The sequence below is a fragment of the Gossypium raimondii genome, chromosome 2 (genome assembly GCF_025698545.1).
Source record: "Gossypium raimondii isolate GPD5lz chromosome 2, ASM2569854v1, whole genome shotgun sequence".
NCBI classification, from domain to species: Eukaryota; Viridiplantae; Streptophyta; class Magnoliopsida; order Malvales; family Malvaceae; genus Gossypium; species Gossypium raimondii.
Genome location: NC_068566.1, coordinates 4215412 through 4237521, shown reverse-complemented (window position 1 = coordinate 4237521; position 22110 = coordinate 4215412). Strand labels below are relative to the sequence as shown.

The 22110-nt window shown below is 36.0% G+C and overlaps 1 long non-coding RNA gene across 1 annotated transcript; it reads left to right on the top strand.

Moving 5' to 3' along the window:
* The first annotated feature begins 19893 nt into the window (after positions 1-19893).
* LOC105787771 (uncharacterized) lies at positions 19894-20933 on the top strand. Its single transcript, XR_001131664.2, has 2 exons — positions 19894-20251; positions 20538-20933. It is a non-coding gene; the product is annotated as an uncharacterized LOC105787771 (long non-coding RNA).
* Positions 20934-22110: the final 1177 nt, after the last annotated feature.

The following is a 22110-nucleotide window of genomic DNA, read 5'->3' as shown; positions in this document are numbered from 1 at the left end:
ACTTTGAATGGTGCATGAAGAAGTTAAATTCGGCCAATGTACATAAATGAACTCATTTAAGTTGTATCTTTTGCTGAAAAGTGACCAGCCATTAAGAGGGATTTGAATGGCCAAATGAAGTGTAAACACTCGGTTTCAAAGAGTCTTTGTGTGTGAACATTCCAAACCGAAAAGCCAAGAATGTGAACTTCATGTGTGAACGGCATTATGCTGGTTCTTGAATCATTTAAAATCAGCTGAACATTCCTCATGCATGTAACGCCACATTCATTGAACCTATGATGCATGCACCTAGCTTAAATGCTTCCATCCACATTCGCCAACCTACACAACATGAACAAATGAATTTAGTTGATCATTATTCATTGAATCACATTAAAAACGAAATTTAGACAACATTAATCTAAATAATTAAAACAAAACTCAATTAATTAAACTAAGTCTAATTAATTCGGTTTGGACAAGACACATTAAAACATGTATTAAGACTTATTTATAAGTGTAGGAATTTAATTTGACTTAATAACATGTAAGAAAAACACAATTAATCATGCATAATTAAATCCAACCAGATTTGAGACAAATTAAATAGCAAAAATTATTTGAGCTGAATTTGCAAGTTTTGAGCTAAATTGAGCTGATTTGAGCTCATTGAGCTAAATTGGAAGTTAATTCAGCTCGTAGTAAAATGCATGGAGTGTTCTTCGATTTGGTCCAAGCTTCTTCGATGTGCCCAACCAAAGTCTCGCCCCAAACTTTGTTAACTAAAGCCGAAACAGCCTCCTTGAATTGTTTGGCTCGTGATCGGGTGATGGGACCTTGAGGCAGCTCCAAAGGCTCCTTGCTCGAGCTAGATTGGACTTGAGGCGTGGCCGTATCAGTATGGAACAATGGTGGCTGCCAGGGAACTCCTGCAAAGTATAGTCCCTAAATGTTAATGACACAATTAACATAGTGGCTGAACTTATTAATGGTAATAATCAAACGTGGAAAGAGGGGCTAATTCACTCCTTATTCTCCCTCGAGGAGGCCCTAAGGATCTTGTGTATCTCGGACTCACATCATCATTGGAAGCTACCTTGGTTTTGAAGGGTGAGAACTTCGGACATACTTAGTCCAAACGGCTACAAAATGCATATTTCAGGCACTTCTGATGTTAATGGCGCTACTTATCCTAATCTAGCCCCTATTACAATAAACTTTTACAAGAAGTCACGTCATTGAAAGTGCCAAAGAAAATCAAAATTACATTTTGGAAATTCTTTCACAACTGTGTACCCTACAGAACCTTGTTCTAAGAGAATTGTTAATTCTATGACATGTCTGAGATGTTTCCTCCACACTAAGTTTGCGGTGCATGTTGCTTGTGACTGTAGTTTTGCAAAGGTAGTTTGGGTCAAAATGGGGCTGACTTGGTCTCCAACTCACACAGAAAGTAACATGGTAGAATAATTAGAGCACATATTTGCAAATTTTGATAGTGGCTAACGCACCAAAATAATTGTGGCAATTTGGGTTATTTGGTATTCTAGAAACATATTTATTCATGAAGGTGTACAAAAAAAATGCTCAAGAGACTCGTATCTTTATTGTCTCCTTTCTCTAGGAGCTGAACTTGATTTCCATGACCGCTTCATTAATGATTAATCTTACTTATTGCCCCTTACGTAAAAGTCAATTTCGATGCGGGAATTTTGCAAACACCGAACCAAGCAATTGCAGAAGTCATTATAAGAAACCATGAGGGACTAATTATGGCAGCATGTGTTCAAAACAATAAAGACATACCTAATGCTTTTGCAGTGGAGGCATTGGCATGCAATCAGGCTTTATGATTTGCATTTTAAATGGGATTTCATTAGATCAAATTTGAAGGGGATTCTATCTCTATAATAATAAAAGCCTAAAATAGAAGAAGGTGATAGATCATTAATCAGTGGCTACATTGAAAATGGTAAAAATTCTAATCAAACATTTCAAAATTGTAGGATCATGCATGTTCACATATAAGATAATACAGTAGCTGACAAAAGATGGTTTAAAAGTGGAGAACAGTACCTATTAGGTAGAAGTGGCTCCAATGGCAGGAAGGGAGGGTGTGAGGATTTCGGGGGGGGGGGGGGGTGAATTAGATAGATTTCTTTTCTTTTCTCTTTTGTTTTAATATATATAACAATAAATGTACTCATTCGTTTTATAGTCCGAGTCTAATCTTTTTCATACTGAGAATGATATTCAAGTAAAATCCTCCCAATAATAATGATTCCAAAATTTGAATTTAGTCCAAATGTTTAGGAAAGAAATCTATTTTCACTTTTTCAATTCGTTAGAGATTTAAAAGCGACCCACTTCTTCTCCATTCGAGTAACTATCTTCTTTCAAACCATAAAAATAAAAATTTAGCCTATACTTACCACTTGTTTTGAAAACAAATAATTACTTTCATTAAAAAGTATTTAGCAATTTCATACGCGAAAATATAAATGTATAAAGTTGTACTCATATCCCCAACCATTTCGTTAAAAATATTTACAAATTTCAGATATGTCAAAATATAAATGTAAATATTTGTACCCATATTCCTAGTTGACCCTTAAGTGTGCTTGAATATTTAGACACTTGTCTCTGTAATAATTAAAGCTCAATATAATATAACAATATCTTATCTCTGTTTTAATATTCTTATCTTAGCTCTGAGTTGAAACCACAGGGAGAAGAAGGAAAATTAAGTTAACCACTAAATTAGTAAAAAAAAATGGAAGAACAGCTGTTGAACTCTATAATATTTCCATACCCTCTTAGTAATAGAGATTGAAATTATTACAGGAAATTCCACAAGAATTTGATTCAGAAACAAAGTAAAAAGAAAACCTCCACAGACATCATAAATTAAAAGCATTATTAGGGCATAGCTTCTTGTCCATAATTCTCTTGTCAGAAAAGTTCAACCCTAGTAATATGATCATCAACACCTTTATCTGGCTTTGCAGATGATCATAGTGGGAGGTTGAAGAAGAAGAGCCACAATCACTGCTTTTTATCATGATCTTCTTCACCTCTGATCCTTCTTCTTCTTCATGATCAGCAAGTAAATGAGGTGGAGGAAACTCCAATTCCTCCTCTTCCCATTCTAGATAATCAGTTCCTGCCATTGCTAATGCTTCTATTGAAACTGACATCACTTTTTTTTTTATCAAGATATGTTCTGTTTTTTTTTCCTGCTGTTTCAATATTTGCTCTTTGCAACAAGAACCAAATAACAGCTTATTTATAATATGAATATTCATGTTTATTTTCCACAATTTATTATATTTTGATTCAGTCTTGTAAAAAAAATTTCACGGATTTCATACAAATCAAATGCAATTACCAGATAATTTTAATAAAAAAAAAGCAATAGTCTCGTGATTTATAGCCATGACGCAAGCTTTTAGCTGATGCATGTATTCGCCTCTGGTGAACTGATTAAAGTCTAATGATGACGTAATCTTTTTATGACATCAAGTGGAAAATGGGGTTTAATTAAGATATTTTTTGCAAATAATCTTACCATACAATATTTTGATCATGGAAATGTTGACCCAGATCTTGCTTCCCCTCGAACTGATACACATCGAAAAATCAGCTTCATTGAGGGAAGCCATAATGCAAGCTTGATAGCTCCACTAATTGATGCTCTCTACATTATCTCATACAAAAGGAAACAAGAAATTCCACATATAACAGACTTTATAATATTTAGTTTCTTATTATTAAAAAAAAATTCCATATTTGTTGTATCTAATAAGAAAGAAATGATCAACCATATAAGTACAAGTTAAAATTCCATTAACACTTTGTTCATCATCTTTATCTCTGCCACAGTTATCTCCTTCATGTTGAACAACAACCTTCTCATTATTCATATTGTAATGACTCAATTTTCAGTGGTGTCGAAAAATATGGTTTCGGGATCTATTTTAGTAAGTCGAGTCTGTAAATAGTAATTAGAGATATTTACGGAGTTATTATATTGATGAATTAAAATTTGATTAAGTAATTTAGTCGAAATTATGGTTAATTAAGGCCGTGGACTAAATTATAAATGTTTAATCGCTATAGATTTTTAATTAGGAAAAATTTAGGGCTTAAATAGCAACTATCCAAAGAGTTAATATGAAAAATAAACCAATTCTAGATTGATGTTAGTACGGTGATGAATGGTGTCTTTTAATTAAGTTAATTGGTAATTAAAGCTTAAGTAATTAAGGTTAAATTAATTAAACCAGTTTAATTACAATTAAACCATAGTATAAATAGAAAATGAAATGGGAAGAGAGATGAAATGTTGTCATCTTCTTACCCAAAATCATAACAACCAAAGAAGAAGAAAAAAGTTAAGGTTTTGCAAGCATTCAACCATAAAATTAGGTATGGAAATTTAGTTTTTTTCTTATAATTTTATAGATTTGAGGTCATGGAAACTTAATTTAGCTAATTCTTTAACTGTTAAAGTTTTAAGAAATTTTTATTGTTGAGAATTAGATGCAATTAGTGTGAAATTGTTAGAAATTAACCTTAGTTTATGAAAAGGATTAAATTGTAAAGTTTAATTGTTAGTTTCAGTACATTAGAGATCAAATTGAATAAAATGTAAAACTATTATGAAATGTTGATAGGAATAGAAAATAGAAGGTCCCTAATGAATTTTGGTGAAATCATATTTTAATCCGAAGCCTTAAATTGAAAGTTATGCATGTCCCGCTTTTAGGGACTAATTGAATAAATTGCAAAGATATGTAAATTGGTATTTGATTATGAATGGGTTAGAAATTGATAATGTGTTATGTTTTATGACTATTCGTAACTAACATTGATGTGGAACCTTCGAGAGGGAAAGGAAAAGCGAAAGTTGTCGACAAGTAACACAAGACCACAATTTGTACATTTATGATTTAGGGTCGTATTAATTGATTGTGATTGCCAAAATAGAGGACTAAAATGGAGAAAATGTAAAATAGCATGAAATGTTCAAAATATGATATGTGCTATGAGATTGAATGAAAATGTATTGAATGATATGAAGTATATGTGATATGTTAATAGAAAGGATTGTGATAGTGAATATGTTTGATAAATGGTAATTGTACTAAATTGTAAATGAGTTGAATATGATACCCTATTAGCTGTTCGGGCTGTGTCAGATATAGTTGGCATGCCATAATTGTAATCACTGAATTTTGTCAGGGAATAATTTTGTGTTTTAAAAAAATTGTATTTTGACCCCTAAACTTTTTCAAAATTACATTTAAACCCCTAAACATTTTCAAATTACATTTCAACCCTTAAAATTTCTCAAAATTACAATTTGACCCCTAAACTTTCTAAAAATTACGTTTCGACCCCAAAAGTTTTGCTTCCATTACATTTTGGTCCCTCTGGCAGCAATCAGTATAATTTCTTTCAGAACTGGCATGCATGGTGACCTAGCCCTCCCTACCCACCTGCAACCTGCAAAATTAGAAGAGAAAACATCAAAATGCAAAAAAAAACAAAAATTTTTGAGCAAAAAAAAGAAGCAAAAACAGCAGCAAAAAAGGCCCACCGCCGCCGTCGTTCCCGCACTACCGCACCCGTCACCGTCCTAATACCTAGCAAACCAACCAAGAAGCAAAAAAGGCAAGGAGCAAGCAACAAACAAAAAACAAAAGAGAAAGAGAAAGAAAAAAAGAAAAAGAGAAGAGAAGAGGAGAGCTCCACCACGCGCCACCGTCGACCGACACACCCGGCTGGGGGGAGCACCGTCGGGGGGCTGAACGAAAAAGGAAGAAAAAGGGAAGATGAAAGAAAGAAAGAAGAAGAAGGAAAAAGAAAGAAAAAGGGAAAAAAAAGAAAAAAGAAAAAAGAAAGAACTTTTTTTAACAGTCGGGTCGACCCGACCCGGATTCGACCCGACCCGACCCACATCAGCCTAGCAGCCCAAATAAAAAACAGCAGCCCAGCAGCCCAAATAAAAAAACAGCAGCCCCCTAAAAAAACAGCAAACAGCAAAAAAAAACACAGCAGGCCATTTTTGTTAGGAGGCCAACAGCAGCCCATTTCCAGCAAAGGCCTAGCAGGCATCTAGGCAGCAGCAGGCCAGCCCAGCAGGCCCACAGCGCCAGGCCCAGTTTGCCCAGCAGTCCAATAGGCTGGCCCAGCAGCAGAAAAAAAAAGAAGAAAAAAGAAAAAAAGAAAAAAAGAAAAGGGTTCAATTTGGTAACCCGTTCGACTAAGCTCGTGTTTTGGATATTTTTGGTAATTTTGTTTATTTCACTTTTAATTTAATACCCGTATTTTTATGCTATTCCGTTTTAGTATTATTTGTACTTTTATGCATTTTTATATTTTTGCATTTATATTTTTAATTTAATTCAATTTCAATTTTATTTTATTTTAAGTAATTTCAATAAATAAGGCAACGAATCGATTTAACATTAAATCGTTGATTTCACCGCTATGTTGGGTGAATATCATCGGTTTGTGTTAAACACGATACGCCCTTTTAAAAAAAATCAAAAATATTCTAACATTCTCGTTTTTTTTTTAAAATTCTCGTGTTTTAATAAAATCACGATTAAATATTAAGTTGAATCGATTTGGCACTAATTCGATGATTTCATCGCCATGTAGGGATGAATATCATTGACTCGTGTTAAATACGGTACTTCTTAAAAAAGTTGTGTTTCAAAAATTTTTGTGTTTTCAAAAAAAGAAAAAGTTGTTGTGCTATAAAATTCTCGTGTTTCAATCGGATCACGACTAATATTAAATTGAACTCGTATTTTTGAGAATTAAAACAACGCGCATTTAACGAGATACCAATTTTTGGCGTCGCGAGGGTGCTAATACCTTCTTTGCGCGTAACCGACTCCCGAACTCTAATTTTCTATGGATTTTGACGTGGACCTAAAATTGACTCTTTTTTAGAAAATTTGAAAAATAATTTTTCTTTTAAAAAAGAGAATTTATTAGGTGTCCGATCACACCTAGAAAAAAGATCGGTGGCGACTCCCTTTTTAAATAAAATCGAAACTCCGTTTTCAAATTTTCAATGATTACTTCAACTAGCGCCTGTGCTAAAATTTTTAGGTCGCTACAGCTAGCGACTCCACTGGGGAGTTTTTTTTCGAGAGTCGAGTCTGATGTTAAATGCGTGTTGTCAAAATTTTCAAAATTTCTTATTAAAATTAATTTTTAATCATGATCCTTGAATTTTATTTTTTAAAAAAGTCATGCATTTGCATTCGGTTTTTAAATTAATAATTTTCTAACGTGTTTTATTTTTCTGTTTTTTCAGCTCTAAGTTTTACGTTTTTTAGTTTGTTTTTTTTAGTAAAAAATAAAAAATAAAAAGGTTTGTGAGTTTCTCACCACACACTATGCACTTGCATTCTTGCAAAACATGAGCTCTCTAACCGAGCTCCGTCCGTTTAAGTGGAAGTAAACACTACGCCTTCGTGAGTTAACTCGTCCATCCGCACAGGCTAGTAAATTACTTTCGGGTTACATATGACTTATGCTTTCGTGAGTTAACTTGTCCCTCCGCATAGGCATAAGTAAATGTAATCCCTCGAATTGAGCTCGCAAGCCCATGACGGGTGATAACCGAGGCTCCATACTAACTTTAGTAGGTGACAGTATGGACAATTCGAGTACCTCTCTAGAACCGAAACCATATATAGTGAACCGTACGAGCCACCCAATTAGAGCCATGCCGAACCTCTGTCAGATAAATAGTCACCAAAATAAGTAAATGGGAGAAACGCTTCTTACCTTGTATTTCTTTTACATTTACATTTATTTGCAATAGAATCAGGTCCGTTTAATGAATTGGGTCTGGTAAATTGATGAGCATGTGAGGTATTTTATTTTGTAAAGCATGGTGGGGTAAAAAAAAGTAGGTCAGTTTGTTAGGTTTTTTACAGTTTTTCTCTGTTTATCTTTGTCGTGATTGCTAACTAAGTTTATTTGCCTTTATTTTATTTCTCATCTTGCATCATAGGCATTTTATTAGGAAGGTGTTGATTAGAGATTGGTTGCCAAAAACGGGTTTCTAATGGAGGAGTCAATTACACAAGTAACCGAGAAGAATGTTGTAGTTCGGGACTGGTCTTTGAGAACCCAAAGAGAAAAAGGGGACAGTTTAAAGGAAGGTTACATCTCTGATCTTCCTGAGCGTGTGACTTCGAATGTCTGTTAGAATAACCTCGAAGACTTGATTAGGATCTGGGGATAATGGAATTCAGATACTAGGGGCATCTTCACCGAAAAGTACGGGGACATAGCCAACTTGATTGCATATGTAAACAAGAAGTTGATCCAAGCCATGGTTTGATTCTGGGACTCAGCCTATCAATGTTTCACTTTCAATCAGGAAGATATGACTCCGACCATAGAAGAATATGCTGCCTTGCTTCGCATTGACAATGCGCAACTCAACAAGATATATGTGAAGGAGCCTAAACCAATGACCTTCAAGAAGAAGTTAATGAAGTTGAAGGGGATGACAGATACATGGGCTGAAAAACAGATAAAGAAGAAGAATGAAGTCAATTGTGTTCCGTGGTTGTCTCATCGGGAGTTAGTTCTGAATCATCCAAATGTTTTTAAAAGAGTAGATCTGTTTGCCTTGGCCGTTTATGGACTGATCATCTTCCCGAAGGTTCTTGGGCATATTGAAGTTGCAGTTGTGGATTTCTTTGAAAAGTTGAGGCAATGAATCAACCCCGTCCCAACTATCTTGGCTGAGACTTTTAGATCTCTAAATGCTTGTAGGAAAAAAGTAGAAGGGCGTTTCATCGGATGCGCTCAGCTACTTAATATTTGGATTTTCAGCCACTTTTGGAAAGTAGAACGCACACCTTTTCATATGTTTTCAAAAACATTCGCTCCGTTGGAAGCATTCTTGAAAAAGGATTGGCAGAAGGATGTCACTGAATAGAATTGGGTCTTGGTTTTTCAGAACCTCAGTGCCGAAGGTATAACCTGGAGAGCACCTTGGATTCGTCCTTCTGTTCTGTTATACAAGTGTGGGAACCAAGATTGGGTGCCATTGTTAGGATTATGGGGAGGAGTGGGATATAATCCATTGATGGTTCAAAGACAGTTTGCTTCGCAACAATTTGTACCAGTTACCGATGGATTGGCACAATTGGAATTCGCCTTTTCGGGTGAAGGTTACATGAAAAAGGTCAGAGATACTGGAAATTCTTGGAAGAAAATCTATCTAATGGAGTTAGCCCTCTATGCTGATACTATCACTCAAGATTATGACATATGGAGACAACGACGAGTGAATAGTTAACAAACCTCGCCAACAAATTACGTTTTCCAAAATCCTTTCTCAAAAGAAATGCCGTCCGAGTTAGAAGTGGCAAAACATGAATTTGAACGTGAAAAAGCCAAACTATTACGAGATATTGGTTCTCTTCAAGAGAAAACCTACTAGCTGAAGATTGATGTTCAAATTGAAAAATCCAGAACTGAGAAAGTCCAAAAAGAAGCTGAGATCACGAGAAGGGACTTAAGAGATCTTCATTTGGAAAATAAGAAATTAAGAGGCACCATAAGGAATAGTGGACTAGGCATATCATCAGCAGAATGGAAGGAAGAAATAAGCAACATTAAAGGTGGGATGGAGTTCTGGAAAGAAAAAGCAAAGAAGGAGGAGGAAAAAGCTGCACGTACTATGATAGAGTTGAGGAAAAAAATATTGAGTTTGAAACCGTGTCTGCAAAATTAATGACTAGTCAGTCTGAACATCAAGAGCTGAGAGGAAAGATACGGGATTTAGAAAATGCTTTGCAAGCTCATCAGGAACATTTGGATGATTTCCTAAGAGCCCTAAAAGAGAAGAATGGTCAGCATAACAGAGACATTCGTGCCTACGAAGGAGCCCTCCAAGAAAAGGATATGCACATCGGCAATTTGATTAATGAAATTCGTAAGGCGACTATGCAAATAGTGTAATTATCAGATGAAGCAAAAATCCTCAATTTTCAATTTCCCTCCAAGCCAAAGATCAAACATGTCGGAGTTCCTAGAACGCGTGAAGAAACAAGGCGATGTAGCCAGGGAATTTGTGTAACTGTTAAGCCCAACATGGAAAAACGTTTTGTAATGGGATCTTTTGATTAATGAAACGCCAAAATATGGGGCTATCTTGAAATCAACACCAAATTCTTGTATATTTATTCATGGCTAACATTCATTTGTCATTCATTCATTCATGCATTGCATGTACATATCACCCTAACCATTCACCAAGGCTAGAACCGCACAATCCACAGTTGTGACACTATAAGTTTGGAATCATGTCATTCTTATAGAACACATCTAAGAGCTAGAGATATGGATGCTGAACTCAACGAGAGTGGTACAATTGAGGATGTTTCAATGATACACCCCTGTCCTCCAGGATATGTTTTGAACAATTGGACTGCTGTAGAACTCTTTGTAGTTTTTAAGTCCTCTCCAGACTAATGCTCAATGTTAATTCTCCATTATTTTGTGTGTCCTTAAATAGTGGGATTCCTTTTGTAAGAGGTTATGTTTGCTCTTTATCATTTCAATAAACATCAATGAAGATGCATTTTGTCATGGTCTTTTTATTTCTATTAGCTTCGTAACTATCCCTTCTCTTCATATCATCTTCCTACATGTATCTCATATCATTTCATGACATTGTGTTCGTTGATTCCAATACCTCAATGCTCTTCTATAGTTTTTCCCATTCACCTTTCAGGTGCTCAGATATCAATGGCATGAACAATTCCGTTACGAATCCTGAAATTGATTTCGAGAAGGTTGTTTGTTTAGGAGAATTTGAAGCTGACAAAAATGTTGAAGATTGTGTCTCGTCTCCTGACTTACTGAGAATGGTAGAACAAAAAGAGAAACAGATCCTACCCCATCAAGAATCTATTGAGGTAGTGAACTTGGAGAGTGAAGAAGAGAAACAAGAAGTGAAGATTGGGACTTCCATTTCAGAAAATACCAAACATGATTTGATCGCCTTGCTCCGTGAGTATAAAGATGTATTTGCCTGGTCTTATTAGGACATGCCAGGGTTGAACGAGGATGTGGTGGTCCACAGGCTCACATTAAAACTAGAATGCAAGCCCGTTTAGCAGAAATTAAGAAGGATGAGACCGAAAATGCTATTAAGATAAAAGAAGAAGTCAAGAAACAAATTGATGCTGGCTTCCTACAAGTCTCTAAATATCCAAAATGGGTAGCTAATATAGTCTCGATATCGAAGAAAGACAGCAAGGTACGAATGTGCGTTGATTATCGCGATATTAATCGAGCAAGCCCTAAAGATAATTTTCCTTTGCCACACATTGATACGTTGGTAGATAACACGGCAAAACATTCATTGTTTTCTTTCATGGATGGTTTTTCGGGTTACAATCAGATAAAGATAGCCCCCGAAGATATGGAGAAAACCATATTCGTGACAATGTGGGGAACGTTCTGTTACAAAGTGATACCATTCGGATTGAAGAATGCTGGGGCAACGTATCAGAGAGCCATGGTGATGTTGTTCCATGACATGATGCACAAAGAAATAGAAGTTTATCTCAATGATATGATTGCCAAATCCCGGGGAGAAGAAGAGCATGTTGGGAACCTCAGGAAGCTGTTCGAAAGATTAAGAAAGTTCCGATTAAAGCTTAACCCAGCTAAAAGTACGTTTGGGGCTACCTCGAGAAAACTACTAGGTTTTATTATTAGCGAGAGAGGTATTGAGGTTGATCCAGACAAGATAAATGTCATACAAGAACTGCCACCTCCACGTACACAAAAAGAAGTCAGAGGATTTTTGGGAAGGAGAATGGAATAAGGAGTGCCAAGTGGCTTTTGACAAGATAAAACAGTATCTGTCTAATCCTCCGGTGCTAGTACCGCCAACCCCTAGAAAACCCTTAATATTGTACCTGACCGTGTTCGAAAACTCAATGGGTTGCATATTGGGGCAACATAATGAGTCAGGGAAAAGAGAAAAAGCGATTTACTACCTCAGCAAAAAGTTCACAGAATATGAGGCAAAGTACCCTTCAATTGAAAAGTTTTGTTGCGCATTAGTTTGGGTAGTTCGGAGGCTCAGACAATACATGTTATATCATACAACGTGGTTAATTTCAAAGCTAGATCCATTAAAGTACTTGATGGAATCACCCGCACTCTTAGGGAGAATGGCACGATGACAGACCCTATTGTCTGAGTAGGACATTGTGTATGTGAGCCAAAAATCGGTAAAGGGGAGCGCGATAGCTGACTTCTTGGCAAGTCGAGCAATGGAGGAATATGAACCGCTGAGATTTGATTTCATAGATGAAGACTTGATGTGCATTTTCGAAGGTGAATCATCAAAAGATCAATCATGGAAGATGAGTTTTGATGGTGCATCGAACACAATGGGGCATGAGATGGGAGTAGTCTTAGTGTCACTGGAAGGAAATCATTACTCGCTCACTGCCTGATTGAATTTCTTCTGTACTAATAACATAGCAGAATATGAAGCTTGCATCATGGGACTTCGTGCAGCTATTAAACGAAAAATAGAAATCTTAGAAGTGTATGGGGACTCAGCATTAGTGATTTATCAAATTCGCTGAGACTGGGAAGTGAAAGATTAAAAATTAGTCAAGTATTACGATCTCGTGGCAGAATTGGTCAAAGAATTCAAAGAAGTGACTTTTCATTACTTTCTACGAGAAGAAAACCAGTTGGCCGACGCCCTGGCTACATTGGCTTCAATGTTCAAAGCAAACAGAGAAACATAAATAATGCATCTCCAAATGAGCATATATGAGGTCCCCGCACACTGTTTTAGCATTGAGAAAGAGTCAGATAGACGACCATGGTTTCATGACATCTTAGAGTACATTAAGAATCAGAGGCATCCTGAGCAAGGAAACGAGAATGACAAGAGAATAATCAGGAGAATGGCGGCTGGGTTTGTTCTTAACGGGGAAATCCTATACAAAAGAGGAAAGGATCAAATGCTCCTGAGATGCGTGGACGTTGTTGAAGCTAGAAGAATACTTGAAGATGTCCACGAAGGAATTTGTGGAACGCATGCCAATGGGTTTACTATGGCTCGGCAGATTATGAGACTTGGTTATTTTTGGCTGACGATGGAAAGGGATTATATTAGCTACGCACAAAAATGCCACAAGTGTCAAATTTACGGTGATAAAATTCATGCAGCTCCTTCACCCCTTCATGTCATGACTTCTCCGTGGCATTTTTCTATGTAGGGCATGGATGTTATAGGACCAATCTCCCCGAAGGCTTCTAATGGGCATTGATTCATCTTTGTTGTTATAGACTACTTCACAAAATGGGTAGAAGCCACTTCGTTTGCTAATGTGACAAAGGCTACAGTCTATAGGTTCTTAAAAAAGGAGATCATATGTCGATATGGTCTGCCTGAAAGAATCATTTCAAATAATGCTTTAAATTTGAACAACAAGATGATGAAAGAAGTATGCGAGCAATTTCAGATAAAGCATCATAATTCTTCACCCTATCGCCCGAAGATGAACGGAGCAGTAGAAGCGGCTAATAAGAACATTAAAAATATTATCGGGAAGATGACTAAGACATATAAAGACTGGCACGAGAAGCTACCATTTGCTTTGTACGCATACCGCACCTCTGTGTGAACATATACGGGGGCAACTCCTTTTTCTCTAGTCTACGGAATGGAAGCTGTTTTGCCCATCAAAGTGGAGATCTCATCCCTACATGTCTTGATGGAGTCAAAACTAGAAGAATCAGAGTGGGTTCAAGCTCGATACGACCAGCTAAACCTTATTGAAGGGAAACGCTTGAAGGCAATTTGTCACGGACAGATGTACCAGAAAAGAATGGTCACGGCCCATGATAAAAATGTGCGGCCAAGAGAATTCCGCGAAAGAGAGCTAGTACTAAGAAAAATCCTCCCGATACAATAAGACTTCGAGGAAAATGGTTACCAAATTGGGAAGGGCCATATGTTGTAAAAAAGGCATTTTTAGGGAGGGCTCTGATTCTCACTGAGATGGATGGGAAAGAATTACCTAATCCAGTGAACTCAGATGCTGTGAAAAAATATTATGCCTAAAAAAACAAAAAAAAAAGGAAAAAAGCAAAAAAAAGGAAAAAAAGAAAAAAGAAAGAAAAATCAAGATGAAAACCCGAAAAGGGCATCTTGATAAACAAAAAAGATTAGGATGAAAACCTGAAAGGGCGTCTTAATGAAACGGGCTCGAACTTGAAGGAGAAAGACGACTTGAACGGGGAGTCGAATGGCGATGTTACAATATTTGAAACATTCTTAGAAGCTTGAAATCTTCTACACAGGAAGCCATGCTCGAAAAGATCCTTGACGAAGAAACATGGAGAAGTTCATGTGTTGGATATCTAGAGCATTTGTGGCAATTGAATTCACTTTCCTTTCTTTATGATGCTTTCTTTATTGGAACTTCCTTGTCATTTTTCTTTAATTTGTTGCTTTTGAAAAATTGAATGTAAGGTATTTCTTTCATGCCTACTTTATTTTTTTATACATCTCGTGTTTGATTCATTTAAATGATAAATAGTAAGATGACATACTCTAAACAAAAGGAATGTTGAGCATTGCCTGGATGAGAATTTGATAAATACAAGGGCCCCAAAGCAAAAACAAAATTCAACAAGGGGGCAGGAGGGTGATATACGAAGAAATGTGGATCACTCAACAAACTTGAAGATGAGTACAAAACCTGAGAGAAAAGTCAAAGATTGAGGCAATGAATGCAGTCCCTCACGAAAATGGGGCATGTAACAAACGGCCCAGGGTGCATGACATGATCATGTAGGCATAAAAGCATTTAGAACAAACACGTGCATATCATGATAACATCATACATGACATATACATGTATCCGAGTAGAGCAAGGAATATTGGGAGAAAGCTGCACAGAATCAGTGAAAAAGAGGGCTTTTAGTTTCACTCGATGTTTTTGAAACTCTGTTTCTTTCAAGAATTATATTTTTCAATTTCTGGTTTTTCAAAAAAAAAAATCAACTCATAATACGAGAGGTAAGTTGAGCCTTGGGCCGCACACTGAGGTATTTTCAATTTCTATTTTTCAAAAAAATCAACTCATAATGCGAGAGGTGAGTTGAGCCTCGGGTCGTATGCCGAGGTATTTTCAATTTCTATTTTTCAAAAAAATCAACTCATAATGCGAGAAGTGAGTTGAGCCTCGGGTCACGCTGAGGTATTTTCAATTTCTATTTTTCAAAAAAAAAATTAACTCATATTGCGAGAGGTGAGTTGAGCCTCGGACCATGCCGAGGTATTTCTTTTTCTGTTTTTCAAAAAAATCAACTCATAATGCGAGAAGTGAGTTGAGCCTCGGGTCACGCTGAGGTATTTTCAATTTTTGTTTTTCAAAAAAAAAATCAACTCATAATGCGAGAAGCGAGTTGAGCCTCGGGTCACGCTGAGGTATTTTCAATTTTTGTTTTTCAAAACAAAAATCAACTCATAATGCGAGAAGCGAGTTGAGCCTCGGGTCACGCTGAGGTATTTTCAATTTCTGTTTTTCAAAAAAAAATCAACTCATATTGCGAGAGGTGAGTTGAGCCTCGGACCATGCCGATGTATTTCTTTTTCTGTTTTTCAAAAAATCAACTCATAATGTGAGAAGTGAGTTGAGCTTCGGGTCACGCTGAGGTATTTTCAATTTCTGTTTTTCAAAAAAAAAATCAACTCATATTGCGAGAGGTGAGTTGAGCCTCGGGTCACATGCCGAGGTATTTCTTTTAAATTTCTTTTTTCAAAAATCAACTCATAATGCGAGAGGTGAGTTGAGCCTCGGGTCACGCTGAGGTATTTTCAATTTCTGTTTTTCAAAAAAATCAACTCATAATGCGAGAGGTGAGTTGAGCCTCAGGTCACAAGCTGAGGTATTTTTCAATTTCTGTTTTTCAAAAATCAACTCATATTGCGAGAGGTGAGTTGAGCCTTGGGTCATACGCCGAGGTATTTTTCAATTGTTATTTTTCAAAAATCAACTCATATTGCGAGAAGTGAGTTGAGCCTCGGGTCACATGCCGAGGTATTTCTTTTAAATTTCTTTTTTCAAAAATCAACTCATATTGCGAGAGGTGAGTTGAGCCTTGGGTCGCATGCCGATGTATTCTTTTCAATTTCTGTTTTTCAAAAATCAACTCATATTGCGAGAGGTGAGTTGAGCCTTGGGTCGCACGCTGAGCTATTATCGATTTCTGATTTTCAAATAAAAAGAAAATTTTGGATGGTCAAACAAAATTCAGTGCTTTTAAGTCTTTGCTCTATCCCTGTTTCACAGTAATGAGTAAAGAGGGGCAATTGTAATCACTGAATTTTGTCCGGGAATAATTTTGTGTTTTAAAAAAATTGCATTTTGACCCCTAAACTTTTTCAAAATTACATTTAAACCCCTAAACATTTTGAAATTGCATTTCAACCCCTAAACTTTCTCAAAATTACATTTTAACCTCTAAACTTTCTCAAAATTACATTTTAACCTCTAAACTTTCTCAAAATTACATTTCAACCCCAAAAGTTTTGCTGCCATTACATTTTGGTCCCTCTGGCAGCAATCAGCACAATTTGCACCTGCAACGGCGGCGGCTGGCCTAGCCCTCCCTACCCACCTGCAACCTGCAAAATTAGAAGAGAAAACATCAAAATAAAAAGGGTTTTTCAACCCCTAAAAAAAGGAAGCAAAGCAAAAAAAAAGACAAAAATTTTTGAGCAAAAAAAGAAGCAAAAACAGCAGCAAAAAAGGCCCACCGCCGCCGTCGTTCCCGCGCCACCGCACCCGTCACCGTCCTAATACCTAGCAAGCCAACCAAGAAGCAAAAAAGGCAAGGAGCAAGCAACAAACAAAAAACAAAAGAGAAAGAGAAAGAAAAGAAGAAAAAGAGAGGAGAAGAGGAGAGCTCCACCACGCGCCACCGTCGACCGACACACCGGGCTGGGGGAGCACCGTCGGGGGGCTGAACGGAAAAGGAAGAAAAAGGGAAGAAGAAAGAAAGAAAGAAGAAGGAGGAAAAAGAAAGAAAAAGGGAAAAAAAAAGAAAAAGAAAAAAGAAAGAAATTTTTTTAACAGTCGGGTCGACCCGACCCGGATTCGACCCGACCCGACCCACATCAGCCTAGCAGCCCAAATAAAAAACAGCAGCCCAGCAGCCCAAATAAAAAAATAGCAGCCCCCTAAGAAAAACAGCAAACAGCAAAAAAAAAACACAGCAGGCCATTTTTGTTAGCAGGCCAACAGCAGCCCATTTCCAGCAGGCATCTAGGCAGCAGCAGGCCATCCAGCAGGCCCACAGCGCCAGGCCCAGTTTGCCCAGCAGTCCAACAGGCTGGCCCAGCAGTAGAAAAAAAAGAAGAAAAAAGAAAAAAAAAGAAAAGGGTTCAATTTGGGAACCCGTTCGACTAAGCTCGTGTTTTGGATATTTTTGGTAATTTCGTTTATTTCACTTTTAATTTAATACCCGTATTTTTATGCTATTCCGTTTTAGTATTATTTGTACTTTTATGCATTTTTATATTTTTGCATTTATATTTTTAATTTAATTCAATTTCAATTTTATTTTATTTTAAGTAATTTCAATAAATAAGGCAACGAATCGATTTAACATTAAATTGTTGATTTCATCGCTATATTGGGTGAATATCATCGGTTTGTGTTAAACACGATACGCCCTTTTAAAAAAAATCGAAAATATTCTAAAATTCTCGTGTTTTTTTAAAATTCTCGTGTTTTAATAAAATCACGATTAAATATTAAATTGAATCGATTTGGCACTAATTCGATGATTTCATCGCCATGTAGGGATGAATATCATTGATTCGTGTTAAATACGGTACTTCTTAAAAAAATTGTGTTTCAAAAATTTTCGTGTTTTCAAAAAAAGAAAAAATTGTTGTGCTATAAAATTCTCATGTTTCAATCGGATCACGACTAATATTAAATTGAACTCGTATTTTTGAGAATTAAAACGTGCGTTTAACGAGATACCAATTTTTGGCGTCGCGAGGGTGTTAATACCTTCCTCGCGTGTAACCGACTCTCGAACCCTAATTTTCTCTGAATTTTGTCGTGGACCTAAAATTGACTCTTTTTTAGAAAATTTGAAAAATAATTTTTGTTGACACCCATTTTTTGGATGAAAACGGGGTCGACTTGGGTTTGAAAAATGAAACAGGAGTCGCCACCAATCCTTTTTGATGAGGTGCGATTGGATCACCTTGAAAACTAGTTGTTTTAAATAAACGGTTTGATTTTATTAAAACAACAAGTTTGGTCCACGAAATTCAAAAAAACGGGTTCGGGAGTCGGTTACGCACGAGGAAGGATTAGCACCCTCGATACGCCCAAAATTGGTACCTAGTTGAGTACTTAATGTCTTAATGTCGAAAATTGAGAATTTTGGAAAATTTTAAAAATACGATCCTTGTTAAAATGTTGAAAATTTTTAGAAAAAGAAGCATGTTTCACGTTATTCGAGAAAGAGAATCATATCCAGTAAGTTAGGACACAATGTCTCGAATTCCCGATACGCGGATGAAAATGCTTATTTAAAAGATATTTTATTATCTCGGGTTTAGAAATAAATCAGGCCCAGTAAGTTAGGGCACGATCTTTTCTTAATTCCCGAGATCATTTAAAAACTTGAGTTTGAAAAGATTCGTGTATTTAGATTTATTATGAAAATCGAAACCCAGTAAGTTAGGGTACGATCCTTTCAAATCTAAACACGAAATAGTATTTATTCAAAACAAATTTTGTTATATCGAGTAAAATAAAACACGAAAATCGTAAAAAAAAAATGCGAAAGCAAATTACATTATTGTTATGCACGGTAAAATCATAATGCATAAAAGTATAATAGCAACAATATAAAATAAAATCGAACCTACAACATCCAAACAAGTAAAATATAAAAACGAATAAAATTAAAACATTCATTCAAAATAATAAAATAAATAAAATAAATAAGTAGTAAATACAAAATAAAACAATAGTAATGAATAAAATATAATATATATATATATATATGTATGTTAGAATTATAAAGTATAAAATATATATATATAAGTAGGTATTAATGCATTTATGAAAATGAAAATATGGATATATACCTAAATATAAACAATTTAAAAATATATAAAAATATATAAGTACGAATAAGTTATAAAAATAGGTGCGTATGTAAGTTTAAAAAGGAAAACATAAGTATGTATATATGCATACAAAATATAAAAAGGTTATGGGAATATATATGTATATATGTAAGTATAAAGTATCAAATATAAATAATATATAAGCATACATATACTTATGAAAATAGAAGAGATACATATAAGTACGTATATGTAAAATTTAAATTGCAAATACAAATACATACGTGTACATAAATTATAAGGTATATAAAAATGTATATATGTATGTAAATATTAAGTATGTACAAGTGAGTATATACATATAGAAATAGTTATATCAATATAATGATAATAATAATAACATAAAAATTAACTAAATAAATAAAGTGCTAAAACACGGACTAAATTGAAATAAAGATGAAAATACTGGGCGAATTTAACATAAAAAGGACCAAACTACAACACGCGCCAAAAGGGGAGGGACCAAGACTGAAAATAAACCAAGCATTCAAAAAAACGATGCACTGGAGTGTACCAAATTAAAGCAAAAATAAAATTATGGGGCTAAATTAAAAATAACAGAAAATAGCGAAGAGGGCCAAATTGCAACGCCCTTCAAAATCGAAGGGACTACGCGCGCAAATATCCCATTTGCAGAAAATGCGCGGATCCTCCCCCTGGGTCGGGTCACCGCGCGGGTTGAAGAGGGCCTAAACGGCGCCGTTCTATTTTTAATATAAAAAGTAAAAAAACCCAAAACCATCAGATTTTCATTTTTACAAAAAAAAGAAAGAGAGGGAGAGAGATGCTCTCCCTGGCCACGCATCCGGCTTGGGCATCCGGCGAGCCTCCGCCGTAGCGCCACCGTGTGTGGCGGCCGGAGGCTCAAAATCGGACCTTTTTTGGTCCCCTTTGTAGCCCACTGCTTCTAGGCCAGGAATATGGGGCCGAAACTCGTCAAAAGGGATACCAAAAACTCGAAAACGAGCCGACACCCTTCGACTTCTCCCCCTCCGACGTGGTGCAGGAAAAAAGGTACTCCCTTTTCTTTTCTTTTTAAATGTTTTCTTTATTTGCTGGTGTAGAGAGAAAATAAAAAATAAAAACAAATAAAAAAGGGCAAATTAGAAATAAGAGAAACGCAAGTCACCTCCAAACTTTTTTTTTATTTCTGAAAGTGCTTTTTTGTTTACAAGACGATGAAACGGAAAAAAAATCCCAACCCCTTTACCATGGGGACACTCGGCTTTTATAGCCCGAAAATTACATACTATTTGCTATTATTTCTCTCTTTTTCTCTGGTTGCTGTTGTTCTTTGCAGGTGACGGCGCAAGTGGACGTGGCGGTGATGGATGTCCGGCAACGTCAGAACGCCAAAGGTCAAAAGGCTAAGGAGGAGGGCGGCGCCTAGGGTTTCAGTCTCTGAAACCCTAGGCAGATATTTTTTTAGGAGTTGGGCTCCGGATTCGGGCCTTGGGTTTGGTTTAATTGTTTTGGGCTGAGGGTTAATGGATGTTGTAATTGGGTAGCTGGGATTTGGGTTTAGTTTAGGAGAGTTAATTGATTTTGGGTTCTTGGGCCCAGGTCTGGGCAAAATTGGGTTATACAAATTTTCTTTTAAAAAAAAAAATTATTAGGTGTCCGATCACACCTAGAAAAAAGATCGGTGGCGACTCCCTTTTTAAATAAAATTGAAACTCCGTTTTTAAATTTTCAATGATTACTTCGACTAGCGCCTGTGCTTAAATTTTTAGGTCGCTACAATAATATTAGTTTATGTACAAGATTATGCGGTTATGCGCCAAGATGCACTTCGTGCGTTAGGATGCGTTATGTACACCAATATGCATATTACGTGCCAGATATGTAACAACCTCGAAGTAAACCGAACGACTGGCAACCCGAGTATGAAAACGGAAAACACCCAATAATAAAATAATGCAAGCGGGACTTCATTCGTCAGCCAATTCGGGTAGGTTAAACAAATTTAACTTGATATCGACATCCAAACGCACATGTATAAATGGGGCGATTTAGTTCAAAAGATGATATTAAAATCCGACTTTGTTTAATTTATCAAGCAAAGGTTCAACATGGATTTCATGTCAGAGATGCGTAATTACAAAAATAGGCATTACCATAATACAGCCTCAAGCATCTTAACCTCCGGACACCCAAATTATTCAAGCATCGAACAGTACATCGATGACTCTAATGCATTGTTATGATAAAACTAGGAACACATTAATAGTGCATTCGGACACCCAAATTATCTTCAACCTTCATTTACTAACACATGCAACTTTAATCAATCCATTGACTACCTTCGATCAGCATAAAAGAAACTTCATTCGTGTACCTCAATAATCTTTAATTAAGCAATACATTTCCCAAAAAATAAATCATTAAATTTAACAATTCACTAAACACTATAATCGCATTTCTTCATGACATCAAAATATGATTTTTGGATACTTGTTTTCCCTTCAACCAAATGAATTATATCTATTTCTTTAATTAAATTGTCAGCTAGGAAGTAACTTTAAAAATAATTTTTTGGAAAGCACATTAAGCATTTAAAATTAACGTAAAAGAACACAGTTTTAAGACAACAAATCAGCCCTACACAACAACACATTAAGAACTTAAATGGAATGTAAATGAACACATTTTAAAGAATACAAATCAGCCCTTTGCAACAGCACATTAAGCATTTAAATCGAACGTAAATGAACACATTTTAAAGATGCTGAGTCTTCCTTGTCAAAGTTGTATCTTCGTTGTCAAATTTGTTCATTTAACAAGTTAAAAAAAAAGTTCAAGAGAACTTACCAAACTTCCCAAAACGATTCCTACCCTTGCCACCGAGTTCTTCTCCCTCTCCTTTAGCTAAC